General features: G+C 38.7%; 1 long non-coding RNA gene across 2 annotated transcripts; it reads left to right on the top strand.

Moving 5' to 3' along the window:
• Positions 1-5,000: 5,000 nt before the first annotated feature.
• LOC121898783 lies at positions 5,001-8,408 on the top strand. Of its 2 annotated transcripts, XR_006096550.1 has the most exons (6): positions 5,001-6,336; positions 6,746-6,907; positions 7,147-7,315; positions 7,784-7,826; positions 7,991-8,154; positions 8,301-8,408. It is a non-coding gene; the product is annotated as an uncharacterized LOC121898783 (long non-coding RNA). The 2 variants fall into 2 exon arrangements; XR_006096549.1 differs by having other exon boundaries at positions 5,001-6,907.
• Positions 8,409-12,008: the final 3,600 nt, after the last annotated feature.

Raw genomic sequence — 12,008 nt, 5'->3', positions numbered from 1 at the left:
TCCTTGTTTTTGATAACCGATCGACTAATTGATCTTTTAATAGAAAAAGTGACAAATACATTTATTTAACATCTTACATTTGATGTTTGGTTTGACAGAAAGCATCAAACCAGCAACAATGAAACGTGGATGCTGTGAAAAGGTTTAAAGCAGAGTTTCCTCCAGGAAGCAGTGGAGCTGAGGTGATAAACGTCTTGTGATTAATTTAGTTTGTAGATGAAAACCGAAACAATAACCAGACTCATTACATATGTGGAAATAGTTGTGTGAAGATTAGAAAGCTAGAAAAGTGTAAAAATGTTTTATGATGTTTGTGGAAAAGACTGCAGGAAACTCTGGAATATTCGGTTGTTTCTCACGTTAAAAATCATTTCAACTCTGTGGTTAAAGCTCATTTTGTTTCCACTAACAGGAAGTTAACAGACAGACTTTGGTTGAGTTCAAAGAAACCAAATCTTAACGAGCGATGCCTTAACTCTCCCGTCGATCACATATCTGTCAGTCACGCTGAGCTTTACTCTCCTCACTCTGTAAATATGTTTTATTATTTCATACAAACAGACGCTGCCTTCAGTGCTTCTTAAACTGTGAGCTGAGACTCTGAATGACTTCGTGTGACTCATAACAACGATTTCATTGATGCATCAGATTTCACACTCAGACGGACGTAAACATATCAAAGCAGCCAGTTTCAGTCTGCATCAATATTTCAAACTCAAATGTTGTTTTGTCACCTGTGGTGCATTCAGGGTCCCAGCTGAATAAAGCAGGTTGTGTTCGCTGTCTCTCGGTGTTTCTGTGCTGTTGGTGTCTGTAGTTGTTCTGCTGTCAGTCGTCAAACACGTCGACATTCACGTCATCAGTCGAAATGGCCTTTAAAGTTCAGCTCAGTGTGAGTTCAGTTCCTGAACTGAACTCCAGCTTTTATCACGTCAGCAGATATTTGCTGTTTTTTTTTGTTGTTAATTATTAAATATTCAGAAACAGACGCTGTTAAACACAACAGACAGCAGCGGTTTAAAGCTGGAACTGTGTCAAAAGACGTTTTTCTTTTCTACTGTGTACAAGAACATGTGGAGTCAGAGCCCTTAAAGTCCTGACAGATTATATATCTGTTAAACTCCTGCATGGAGTTATCTTGATCCATATTATGAGGGCACAACATGTGCACAAGATCATTAATGTGCACTTGAATATGGATCAAGATCTTTATTTGTGCGCCCTTTATTATCTTGATCCAGATCAGACAGACAGACAGAATTTATTTCCTTGTGCTGCATCATGTGGATCAAGATGATGCACACAAGAGATTATCATGATCCAGATCAAGATCATATCTTCTGCTTCAAAGTTATCTTGCTCACATACGATTTATTTTACATGTAAAAGTCTTTTACGCACATGGATCAAAATCACTTAGCTGACGAGTTATTATCTTGATCCATATCATGCGTAAAAGTTATTATCTTGGCACAGATGTTTTCTTTTTCACAGAAGATCAATATCTATTGCTCACATGATATGAATCAAGATAACGTGCTCCTGTTATGTCGTTCATGTGTGCACAAGATAATCTTAAGAACTATCAAGATAATAACTTGTGCGCACAAATTATAGTCATGCAGAAGTTAATAGTGCGTCAAATAACTTCTTCTGTAAGATATGAATCATCTGTGAGGAAGTTATGATGTGTCCGAGTTCCAGTTTGAAGACTGATTTGGTTCAAGATAACTTGTGCTCTCAAGTTCTTATCTTGACACGGATGATATCTCGCTCACAGAAGATCCAAATCTTTTTCTTACATGATGTGAAGTCATGCAGAAATGATCTTGCTTGCAGAATAAGATACGGAGCAAGATTATTGTTACTATCTTGTACTCACAAGATGAAAAAGTGTCTTCAGGACTGATGCAGCTCTGTTACAAGCTAATATTTTAGTTCCTGACTGCCATGTTCTGATATGCTAACAGGTTTAACTGCAACAGAAGGTTCTCATTAGCATTTAGTGATTTTGATTGTGATCTTGCAGTTATTCAACAAAATGTGTTCAGAAATAAGGAACGATTAGTTTAGCACTGTTTGCTAGCATGCTGATGTTTTTTTTAAGAGAACATGTTAGTAACTGAGGAAGCCTTTCTGTGGCGGGACCACCCTCTCTTCCCATTGGCTGATGTCAGAACAGGAACGCCCCCTCACTGTACCTGATGCTCCTGTGCTCAGCCAATCAGATGAGTGGGCGGCCTTTCAGGTCACAGCAACACTGCAGTCACATATTTACATTTTGTGACCAATAAGATGTTTTGGTGAGAACACGTCAGCGACAGAGTGCCTTGCTGGAGGTTCGTGTTCTGCTGTTTGTCCACGATTCAACATCCAGAAACTGTTTTCATGAAGTCGTCGTCTCTGATCCATCCTGTGTATTTATTGGATAATTTATGCATTAATACTGATACTGTACGCTGTCATACCTCTGTTTGTACATACGCCCCCTGCAGGGCTGTCAGTGTAAATACATGCTGTTCTGTACAGAGAAACAACTAAACATCCTGTCAGAAATAAAGTTGATGTCTCAACTATAGAAACACTCGTTCAACTCTTATTCTTCATTTCCAACACAACCCACAGCCTGAAACTGCCAGTTCAAATAAACTGAGAGCTAAAACAACTAATAGCACCAATATTAACTGCTGTTCAATATTTAACAATATTCTGTTCAATTAAAGCTGTGAGGCCGCGGTGCAGTCGAAGATCTTCTGTGACGGGCATGTAGATGTCGTCAGACCCGGCTGTTTTCAGACAGTGCAAGAAGGAGATAAACATCACTTCCTTTGTTCACTGTTTTGCCTGCTGCTGGGGCTGCTTCACTGAGATAAAGTTATAGCAACTTCCTCTGTCATGGCGAAACATCAAATCTCAACGGTGTGACGATGAGAATTTTCTGCAGGGTGAGACATGTCTGTCTTGCTCACACCTGTGGCATCAAAATTATGCAAGTTTTGGGCCCATTCACTTGAATTTCAATTAGTAAATTGAAAACTCTTGATGAGTTTGTGTGTAAAACAAATTAATTTCCTAATTTCCTTCATCAACTCTATTTTTAGAAAAGTAAAGACTTTTAACCCACATGACCTGGTCAAAGTTTGATTGACATGTGTACTGTCAGGTGTGTAGAGACAATAAGTAACTGCAGCTGGACACAGAAAAATACTCATATATTTGAATGGAGAGTGTGAGTGAACCGCTAGGTGCTCGGGTCCTAATAAAGGAAAAACTGCAGTACAGAGCTACAAATTTTAGTTTTGATTTTTTTTTTCTGCAGCACTTTATCACTAAACCCTCACTCCATTTTTTCCCTTATTATTGTATTGTTATTGTGAAATAAATGATAATAACACCAAACTTGATACAAGGTTTGTATATAATGTACTGTATGTATATAGACCTTTCTGCTGTATCCTACAAAAATGAGCTGCATTCAACCCCCACACCCATCCCCCCCCTTTCTTCCCTCCTATTCTCTCTATTCTTGCGAGGACCCGTTCTGTGTCCAGCTGCAGTTACTTATTGTCTCTACACACCCGACAGTACACATTTGAATCAAACTTTCAAAATAAAAGCACACCACACTTGTAAGAAATATCCCTCATTTTTAAAAAGCAAAATGATCTGATCCCGACGCTGCTTGCAGCTTTAATTATTTATAATAATTTCCATTGATTTAATAGTCCTTAGTTATTGCTGATAGCCAAACCTGTAACCAAGGCCAACAATATAATCAATAAAAAGCCGTCCTGTGTGAGGAGTGTGTGTAGTTGCTTTAACCTCACATATCAATGTTTATTTTCACAACTGAGCACACACTTCTTAACCTTTTTCTGTCTGAACTAAATATAAATGGAATTTATAATGAAATGATATGAAACATTCTACAGTATTATTGATTTGCTGTTATCAAAGTCAAATGAATGACGTCAGTGACGTCCAGGTGCTGCTCAGGTAGGCAGGCTGTGAGTCCCAGACGAGGCTGGTATCAGTAATATTTACTCCTCTATGAACAGTCAGACTGTTAAACCAGCAGGCAAATCATGTTCATGTTTTTACCGTCTGATTTCAGGGAAGAGATGGATTCCTCTTCAGTCCAATTCAAAATGTACAACTTTATTTCTTTTTAACAAACAAACAACACATGGTACAACCTCCTAACGCTGATATTTTCATCAAAGCTGAAAGAATTGACATAGTCACTGATTTTAAATATCTTGGTGTGACACTGGATCCAAATTTGAACTTTAAGAAACATGTTAAAAAAAACGGTTAAAACCATAAAGAACAACTTAGCAAATTTAGAAACTGTCTCTCTTTGGATGCAGCCAAGATATTTATGCAGCTATGATTCTTTCCCAGATGTCTTATTGCATCACATGTTGGGGGCAGGCTGGAGAAACAGCCATCAAACCTCTTGAGTCCTTATACAAACAAACTCTAAAGACAAAAAGCCAATGCATTTCCATCACTGTAGGGTTCTGGAGAAAAACAATTTACTGAGCTTTGACAATTTTAGATTATTCTCAAATTTGTGCCTAGTTTATAAAATGTTAAATGGTTTGTCCTCCTCCACTATGTGACTATGTGTTCACTTGCTCAGTAAGTTCTATTAGATCCTCCAGAATATCCTCTATACATGATTGGACCATTTCATCACACTGCATTTGGACAGTCAGCTTTCTCTGTGAAAGCCACAACTCAGTGGAATGTCCTACCTGATGATATGAAGAACTGCAGTTTTATCAATACATTCAAAGCCAAATTAAAACATCTGCTAAAAACTACTCAGCTCTGTAACCACTGAATCCACTTAATTTGATGATTTGAAGATTACATTATTAATATCTAGTTAACATTGTGTGTGTGTGTGTGTGTGTGTGTGTGTGTTGTGCTGTTGTGTGTAGCTTTGTATTATGTGTCCTGTATGTTTTTTGCTTTGTACTGTTTGTTATTGTTCTGTTTTATGTTTTAATTGTGACCTACAGATGATAATTAGCTATAAACTAAATCTGGTGCAGTACATCATTTATGTTAAACACTACATGGTCCCAATAAATACATAAGACAATAAATGAAATGACCTGAGTGCTGAAACAGCACTGAGAGAAAGACAAAAACTGAATCATAAAAAACAGCTTCTCTCCTCAGAGGAACAAGGCTGCACTTACTAACATTTACAACTTGTCAGATCTACATGCAAACCTACGCAAACACCTTCACGAGCTCTGAGACAGAAGAAATATTTCCATAACGACTCTTTGGGTCACTGTGTTAGAAATATGAGCACAGAAACTGGTTCAACAAGACCGAGGTGCAAACACAACTTATACACCTTTCATTCATTAACTCATTAACACACACACACACACACACACACACACACACCACAACGCTGCTAAAACAAGCAGCTCCTACTAAACACAACACAGATCAATAATTCAGAAACATGTGAGCTGACCACAAACATCCAAAACACACAAATTAAAAAAAAAACAAAACAAAACTAAGAAACAAAATCAAACACTCATCTCAAAACCATACAGGCTCATGACCTCTTAAATCAAAGTGCATTGTGGGTACATCAGTATCTACACACATTAGCAGGTTACAGAAAGCTCTCGTCACAAAGTGCAGTTAGATGTTTGATGTTTCTCTCATGTCTCAGGTTTTCTCTGAGGGGGAAAACAGTGTACTGAACATGTGCTGCTGTGGTTGCCGGGGGCGACGACAGCGATGATGGTGGAGGGACTGGCTGCTTTAACTCTTCAGGTCAAAACCAGAAACAGAGATGATGCTGGATATGGATGAAGCCAACACCTGTAACATTCCCTCTCTCATTGATAACAGTGATGGATGACAGCATCCGTCATGACATCATGCTCCTGAAACTAACGGAAAAACCCTCTGTGAGGCCTCCCGTCATCAGACTCCCTATATAGTATAGTGTGTGTGTCTAAAACATGAAATGTGAATATTTTATATTGTAATGTAATACAGAAAGTTCTATTTTAAATCCACACAAACTGTCATGTGTTGATGTCTCACTGCATCCAGACTGTGCTGGTTGAAACAAACATCTGATTACATGAAAGAAGGTAAATGTGCTGTAAAAGCCTCTAAAGCTGCCAGTCAGTGTCCTGTAACGTCTCCACTGGTCTCACACATGGTTGTGAGGTGTACCAGTGCAGCTGCACCAGTGTCCAGTTAAATGTTGTTGACTGATGCAGAGGGATCATCAACACTTATTATGGGCCTGAAGCTTTTCAACATCAGCCATCAGACTGGATCTCAGTGAGTGTGAGGATGATGATGATGATGATGATGATGACTGTAGTCATGTATGATGATTCATAATTAATATCAAACACAGTCTGTGCTCATAAGGAGAAAGGAGGAGCACTTCCTGTCTTATTTCACTGTCACATGCTACATGAAACATCTGATGTCAGCTTGTGAATACTGACCTCAGTTATACTGAAAGCACAATAACTGCTTTATAAATGTGCAACAGGTGTGCATGTCTTATGAAGTCCATATGTAGGAAGCCTTCAAATAAAGAAGGAAGCTGACACACAGCAAACACTGAGACCTGACTGTTGTTTTAAGGGGAAATTTGCATGAGATTAAACTGAAGAATTCATTGTTCTGTGAAACGTCGCTGCCGTCCTGCACACCTGCTGATCTGTATGAATGTGTCCAGAGTACGTGATGGAACCTGATTGGTCCACGCAGGATGAGAGAGGACAGATAATAAAGAACATTTAAAAACGAGCAACACTGTGACCCAGAGGCCGGAGAAGTGGACCGAGAAGGAAGACCACGATGAAGAGTTTGATCCTTCTGCTCGTCTTGGCGTCAGCAGGTAAAGTTGAACCACTCTGACTGTTACACTCTTCACCTACTGACCCACTGACAGCTTCACTCTGTCAGCACTGATCAATGCAACATGTTTTAAACTAATTATCAACTATAACTCAACAAAGCTTCATATGCAGACAGCCGACATACTGTATGTGTTCATGTACACTGAGACAGTTACAGTTCAAACACACACACACACACACACACACACACACACACCTGTGTTTGTTTTCTCTGTAGTTTCTGGTGCTGTGGACATCCAGAAAAGAGTGCTGAATGGAGTGGATTGCCTTGCTCATGAGGGTCTGCATTACGTGGATCTGAGAGACAGTAAAAATGAACAGATGTTCTGTGGAGGGAATCTGACCAGTCCAGAATGGGTCCTCACTGCTGCACACTGTAAAACACCGTAAGACAACTTCTTCTAGTTTTTTTCTAGACTAGTTTGCAACTGTTAAGGATCATTCTTTCTTATTTGTGCTCACTTTGTCACAGATATACCAAACAGAGGAATTACAGACAGACAGCACAGCTTCATTCTCTCAGCTCTGATCAATGCAACACTAATGTTTATTATTATTTCCAGTAAAGCTGGTTCAGTGCTGTGTTGTGTCGTCCTTAGAAAATCTCTCTCAGCTTGAAGGAACATTAAGGACTCAAAGACCTTTGACAGATGTTATATACATGAAGGGCAACGCAGGAGTCTGCAGTCAGCTGCATGTATCATTGTGCTAATTAATGAAATAATAAATGAACAGGCAGAAAAACATCAAATATGTACTGAACAGTGAAAAGTTTCCAATAATATGCAAACTTGAATTTTGCTTCAACATGTGTGTGTCTGGTTTAACATTCTACATTTTCTTTCTCTTCTCAGTACGTTTGTGGTGGGTTTGGGCAGAAATCCATCTGGAGATGACGTAAGGATGCATTTTCCCCGACTTAAAAGAAAATATGTCTTTCATGAAAATTTGCACCATCATGACATCATGCTTTTTAAACTGCCTGAAAAAACTCCCTGAGGACATTGATTTTATATTGTAATGTGATACAAAAAGTTATATTTGGCTCTTTAAATCCACAGACCAGAATAAAGCGGCCAGACTGCAGTGTGCTGACGTTCCCCTGAGTTCAGGCTGCGACGGTCGTTACAAAGAACTCTATCTTGGAAAAAAACATCTTATTCCTAAATATTTAAGAGGATATCTACTGTGCTCCTACAGCCCCTGGCAATGTCAAGCCTGCCCAGTAAGTATTCTTTAACATCTCCCTCCAGTGGTCAAACACTTGTCTTGCCTACTTACTGTCTCACCCTCTCTCACTGTCTCACTCTTTCTCTTTCTCTTTCTCTTTTTCATTTTCTCTCTCTCTCCCTCCATCGCTCATCCTCTCAGGGGGACTCTGGGGGCAGTCTGGTGAAGGATGGTGTTCTGTATGGAGTGACCGTAGCATTTAACCGAACCCCCCCATGGAGGACTTTCTTCATTGATGTCTGTGCTTACAGGGAGTGGATATTCAAAAAAACTGGCATCTAAACTTGTCTGTAACTGACCAAAGGTCAGTCAGTATGTAACACTGTCTGACAATAAAGAGATCATAAATCTCTGTAACTGCATCAACCAGTCTGTCTGTTGTTTGTTTGTTTTTTTGTTTGTTTGTGTGTGATGATTGACATGGTTGTGAGGTGTACCAGTACAGCTGCACCAGTGTCCAGTTAAATGTTGTTGACTGATGCAGAGGGATTATCAACACTTATTATGGGCCTGAAGCTTTTCAACATCAGCCATCAGACTGGATCTCAGTGAGTGTGAGGATGATGATGATGATGATGATGATGATGACTGTAGTCATGTATGATGATTCATAGTTAATATCAAACAGTCTGTGCTCATAATGAGAATGAAGGAGCACTTCCTGTCTTATCTCATGTCGATCAGAAATGACGTCTAGACTTTTATTAGCTGACATGTAAACATATACTGTAGCCTGTTTATTTTTATGATGACAGCATGTTGTTCTGTTGCATGTTGGGATTATTTTCTATTCACTATTGAAGTTTGCTGCACGTAGAGCTGAATTAAACAGTGACTTGCAAGAATGACAATCAGTTTATTGGCACATCTGGCTGAGTGATGCATCCACAGTACTGAAAGGAGCTTTAATTCTGACATGTTAAATTAACATTTAACCTTTTGTTTTGTTGTATATGATCACATCTCCTATAGGACAAGACATGAACATGATGTCACATCACTGAGAGTGAAAATATCGCACCACTTGATGAATTAAATATTAGAAAAAGGATGAAAATATTCCTGCGAATGCAGTGGTCAAGTTCAAGTTTCATTATTGTTTCATAATAATTTTATAAATGTTACTGTAACAGCTGACAGAATAAAAAACAGTGATTTATATCACTCATCATTTCATAGACTAGACCATCCATCTGATTAATTTACATTACTGATGGTTTATGGAGTTTAGTGAAACTGTGGGATCAGAAATATTCTTAACCATATTTTGATGTATTTTCTTCAAAATGTGTTAAATCTAAAGGAGAACTCCTGATGAACTGTGCTGCACCACTGAGCCGTTCAGCTCTGAGGACTACACTTACACCCAAACAAACAGCCTGTTTCAAAGCAAAAACAACCGTATCTCATCTTTGGGGTTTAACATTTCTCTGCCAGATTAACTTGTGTAATTGTTACTGCAATGACAGCAACACACAAGCCCAGTTTGTTGCACCTGTGGAGTTAAACATCTTTCAAAGATCAGAGGTTATAATGTCTGCTTAAATTATTTGGAGGGAACATAAACTGTGGGATTCAATGACAACATGATGAAGTATTCACATCACAACATGCACACCGCTGTCACTGAAGTTTACATCACAGAGATGTCAGGAGAAATACCTGAGCTGCTTAAGTTAGTCACAGTTAAAGACTAATGAGTAGAAGTGTGTGTTAAGATGACTCTTGAAAATCTCAGTCGGTCTTTGTCAGTTATGTGTGTTTATTATCTGTGGAAGCTACAGAGAGCGGTTCAGTAAACAACACCAGATTTAAAGTAAGTTCCCCATTAAATCGTCAAACTGGAGAAACAGAAGCAAACTGAGAGAAAACCACACAGACACAAACTCAGCAAGGATGCCAGGGACTGTTATCTGGCTAAATTGGCATCTATAAACAACATTGATCCATATGATCCATACCCTGCGTATCATAGCAACCGCCTCACATGCAGCCACATCCACAACACAATACCCAAATGTGAGCTGGGGGGGATTCCATAGTTTTGGGGCAGCAATTAAACCAGTCAATGACGACATCCCAGCATATATTGTAGAAGGCCTACCTTTGTTTTGTCTGTAGGTGGAAGCATTGTACATCATCCTCAGATAAAGCATCGAAGTCCTGGCCATTTTTTGGATGATGGAGTTCATTTCACTACTCTGGGAAATGATATATTTTTAACAAATATCACCAAGTGTCTGAAAGACCAAATCCAGACGGGTGATGCTGGATTTGGATTTCCTGCTAATGTTTTGGCAGCAAAAAAGAGGCCAGGATTTTATACTTCATGATGTTTGATGTGCAATTTTTTTTTAGATGCAAGGGTAGCCATTACACTTGTCAATTCTGTCACAGCTCTTCCTCTTCCTCTCCCTTCCTCTTCTATCTTCTCCAAACCCTTTGCTTTACCTCAGCCATTTCACCTGATGGACTTCCTCAGGTGTTTTCCCCCCATGGTTAATGTAGTCAGGAGTTTGTAGAGTCAGACAAAAGTTCTGCCTGTTTTTGTGCAAATAAATATTTTTTTTATTTAACTCTGGTATGCATGTCTCTGATTTACTGTAGCATCACACACTATTAGAAGAACAAGCAGTTTATGTAAAAGACTTCCAGAGTAAAGTTTTTTGCCTAACAAGTAAAGAACTCTACCTCACATCAGGGGTGTCACTGGGCCTATAAATTTTCTTTAGCCCCCCCAAAATAAATGCACATTATTAATTTAAATCATCAATAGTTTTTTCTCATTCATTTTTCATTAAAATCAATTGAACTGTGCCATTGCATCTCCAAAGTCACAATGTACCTAAAGTTAGACCTCAAGTTGTTACTCCTTTGTTCATGGTTCTCCTGGCTCCTTGCTTCATGTTAGCTAACTTTGGGTTTGAGTGAGGAAAAGACAAGAGGATAGGCTATATAACACTAACGTTATACAGTGGAAACCGCTTATATAATCCATATAAGCAGTTGATCACTGCTTATATGGATCAAAAAGCTCAGGACAGAATCAGTCCTATACAAATGTTGTTTAAATAATTTGCTTATAGTAATCAAGTAGTCTGCTTACAGTTTTCATTTTGGGTCATTTCATACATGAAAACATGGGGGGAAAAATTAAATTACAGTAACTCTATTTTTATTTTTATTTTTTACCTTACTCCCATGATACACATATGATATTGTGGCAATGCAGCATCATTATCAAGGGTGTGGAGGTGCGGGGGTGTTTATTTGTAACCCCTGTGAAACAGTCAGAAAATAATGTGATCACTATAAGCTGTTTCCACTGCTGACGAGCCATCCAGCCAAAGTGTGAACGAGCAAAAGAGATAGAAATAATGTTACTGACAGCTCTTTACATACTTTGTTTTTATATGCCTCTTAAGTATTTCAAAACAATCATATCAGTAGGCATAGATTGTTGTTTATAATCAGTTAATGTCAGTGAAAAGGTCACATTGTGTTGATCATAACACAATTTTATGTCCCTCAATTCCTCAACATGTAGATGGAAATATGACATTTCTTCAAAAAAGGCAGCAACTCCGCTGAAGGCCAGTCAGGTGAGAAGATTTTGCCAGTTCAGACAAATACAAACTTAAACTGGTTGATCACTCATTAAGCTTTGAGTTCTTGTAAATCTGAGTTTAATAAAAAATGTTACTGAAAACAGGCGAGGAGAGGAAGAGGAGGAAGATGAAGGAGACTGACAGGGCTGAAGGAGCAGGTCTGATGAAGGTTAGTGATCAAGAAGAAAGCGAGTGGGAGTTGTTTAAGCTTTCAGTTCAAATTAATACTGAATTTTATGAC

The sequence above is a fragment of the Thunnus maccoyii genome, chromosome 6 (assembly GCF_910596095.1).
Source record: "Thunnus maccoyii chromosome 6, fThuMac1.1, whole genome shotgun sequence".
Taxonomy (NCBI): Eukaryota; Metazoa; Chordata; class Actinopteri; order Scombriformes; family Scombridae; genus Thunnus; species Thunnus maccoyii.
Note: the sequence above shows the minus strand (reverse complement) of the source record. Positions and strands in the feature narration are given on the sequence as shown.